The following is a 3,306-nucleotide window of genomic DNA, read 5'->3' as shown; positions in this document are numbered from 1 at the left end:
CATTTTTTATTTTGAAAGGCTCTCAAAATATTTTTCTAAATAATATCATTTTTATCCAGGGGCCGATGGCTCACACCTGTAATCCTTGCTACTCAGGAGGCTGAGTTCTGAGGATTACAGTTTGAAGCCAGCCTGGGTACTAAAGACCTTGAGACTCTTATCTCCAATTAACCACCTGAAAACTGAAAGTGGTGCTGTGGCTCAAGTGGTAGAGTAGTAGCCTGGAGTTGAAGAGCTCAAGAACAGAGCCCAGGTCCAGAGTTCAATCCCCATGACCGACCAAAAAAAAAAATAAAGCATTTTTACCAGACTGAAGAAAAGCAAGATAAACTGTTAAGTGATATCTGAAATCTATATCCTAGAGATCCTTTCATTTAGTCTCATCCTATTGTAATGGAAACAAGAGCTTTATCTTGGGTAATTGTTGTTCTTAATGTACTATGTTATTTCTCTTCTCTTTTCTTGCCCTTTGGTTAATCTCTCATTGTTATGTATCTGACTTTGTTACCTGGTTATATTTATTTGAAATAGGAAAGGGAATGGGGGATACAAGATGACTGGGAAGGGGTGGGGGGAGGGAAATGGGGACAAAAACATGAAAAGGGTTATCAATGTGTGAGAAGTAATGCATCTACTATCTGGAAAATGTTAAGTTTAACCCTTCTATACATTATCTCAAAAATAAAAAAGAAATATGAAATCTATAGAAATATTTATGATGGTGTGCATTTTTGAGATTTTAAAACCTGTAGTAACTTTCCAAACTATTGAATATTTACAATTTTCCTTTAAAATAAATGAGTCTAATAGCTTTTTACTTTACAAAAAGTAAAAGACCTGAAAGCATGATTTCTCATGCTGCTATGAAAATGTCTAATTGCTATTTTTTAACTAAAATTAATTTTCTCATATGCTCAATTTAAGTATCATCCAATTTTCTTCTCTGTAGCCTTGCACTTAAGGAGTAATTACATTGGTGACATTTCTAATTAAAAGAGAACTATCTATATTAGAAGGCATTAAACCTGCCACTAATTTTAGATCCTCAATAAAATTTTGTTTGAAGAATCATGATTGATACATATACATATATATATATACATGTATACATGCAAACATATATATGTATATATACACTTACCAAAGAACCCAGTGGTCAATAACACATTAAGTACTATAGGGGTCAGATTAAAAGTCATTTTATAGCATAAATTATTAAAAATTAATACTTTAATACTATTAAGTAAAATACAACCAATATTTGTAGCCCATTTTAAAGAAGTTGTATTTTAAGGAATAATATCAATACAGTTAAAAAATTAGAGATTTTTCATATTAGCAGCTCTTGAAGTGTTGAATATCATCTAAAGTCTATTGCATAATTATTGACTATATTTCACACTTCTGGGAAATACTTTGAATACTTATTTAAAAGAGATGACCTGCTTACCCTTAACACTGAGAATGCTGGTTCCATTAGGAAAACATTTGTGAGCAAAATAATAGAAAGAAAGAAAGCTCAGATCAAACTGAAAATGAAGACTTCAGTCTCAATGTGTTAAAGAATAACAGCAACTTCTAAATAAAGGCAATGGGTAAGCCAAGCATACAAATAAAAAGATATCTCTTGCAAAGTCTCTGAACAAAGGCTTTGAAACTTCAGGTAGATCTTAATTTTATGCATATTAATGTATATCGTAAGTAAAAGATCAAATATAATCCATTTTATGGCATCAACATGCCTCTTTGTTGTGGTTTTAAGATTTACTTCTACTTTACATATTCCACAGTGAATAAAGGAAATCAAATGATGATAATTTATTTACTGCAATAAAAAGCAGAATTTAAAGACATGGATAATAATACAATGAAATTCCCTTGTTTCCTACTTAATCACTTCTTGTATATTTATTGTACTGTAATCTTTAAATTACTGTGGTAGTCTTAAAAGTTCTTAACACATATATATGATATGTATATATATATGTGTGTGTGTATGTATATGTGTGTATAGTTAGATATATATATATATATACTATATATCGGTATATCATCTGTATTCAATATTTAAATTTTAGTTAAATATTCTTCATTTTAAAATTATCTAATTTAGGACAAGAGCATATATATATATATATATACACACACATATATTATTATGCTGAAAAACAAGTCCTTATCTCAATTCAACTCTATGTTAAACCTATCATATTTATGAATTTCAATATTTCATTCTGTTAATCTTTATTTAGCCCAACGATATAAACCTGACTTTCCTCCAACAATGACTGGTTAATTAAATTTCCTTTATTATTATGAAATTTGATAGATTTTGTATAAAGCTACAGGCTAACATGTTTGCTATCTATGAAAGATGGTTGGGGTAATAATGAGAATCTTTCAGCTAATGTTTATAACTTTTCAGCTCTAGGCATGAACCAGTGCATGGAATTTAACAATGAGAATAACAGATATTACCAATGTAAATACATTAGCTGTATCCAATTCCTCTTTGGAGATATGTAATTGGGAAATTGCAATATCGTGTCCTTTCATATTTCCCAGAGAAACTTTAACAATAACAATTTATAACCCATTTAGAATTTTTAGAAATCATTCTGATATGGGATAATAAACACTTAAAAATTAGGCCAAAACATCAAATACACTTATAAATAAATATCTTGATAAAAGTAAACATTAGTTTCACTAAGAAATACTTTTTTGTGCTTGCTTCCGCAATACTTATGTTAAAATTGGAAAGAAACAGAGAAGATTAGCATGGCTCCTGCACAAGGAAGACATGCAAATTTGTGAAGTGTTAGAACATTTTTAACGCAGAGATCTGCAATAGAGCAAAATCTTGATACATAAGGCCATATAGTATGAAGCTAATTGAAAGGACCTCCAGGATCCTTTCATAGGGAAGGGGGGAAAACCAAGATGGGTGGGGGGTGTGGGGGGGAGGGTAATGGGTACCAAGACATGTGAAAGGGTATCAATGTATGTGAATTAATGCACCTTCTATCTGACAAATATCATGTAACCCTTTTACTAATTACAATAAAAAAATAATAAAAAAATAAAATAAAAAAAAAACATGAGAAAGGGTATCAATGTGTGAGAGCTAATGCACTTACTATCTGGCAAATGTAACTGTAACCCCTCTATACACTACCTCAACAATAAAAAATTTAAGAAAATCTCTTGATACATAAGGCCATATAATGTGAAGCTAATTGAAAGGACCTCCAGGATATTGAAACAAAAGCCATATAATGAATGATTGTTGTCCTTAATGTACTA

At 30.4% G+C, this 3,306-nt stretch overlaps 1 non-coding gene across 1 annotated transcript; it reads left to right on the top strand.

Annotated features, from left to right (window-relative positions):
* The first annotated feature begins 2,726 nt into the window (after positions 1-2,726).
* LOC150069578 (U6 spliceosomal RNA) lies at positions 2,727-2,833 on the top strand. Its single transcript, XR_016538424.1, has one exon. It is a non-coding gene; the product is annotated as a U6 spliceosomal RNA (small nuclear RNA).
* Positions 2,834-3,306: the final 473 nt, after the last annotated feature.

The sequence above is a fragment of the Megascapheus bottae genome, chromosome 1 (assembly GCF_031878675.1).
Source record: "Megascapheus bottae isolate mThoBot1 chromosome 1, mThoBot2.hap1, whole genome shotgun sequence".
Taxonomy (NCBI): Eukaryota; Metazoa; Chordata; class Mammalia; order Rodentia; family Geomyidae; genus Megascapheus; species Megascapheus bottae.
Note: the sequence above shows the minus strand (reverse complement) of the source record. Positions and strands in the feature narration are given on the sequence as shown.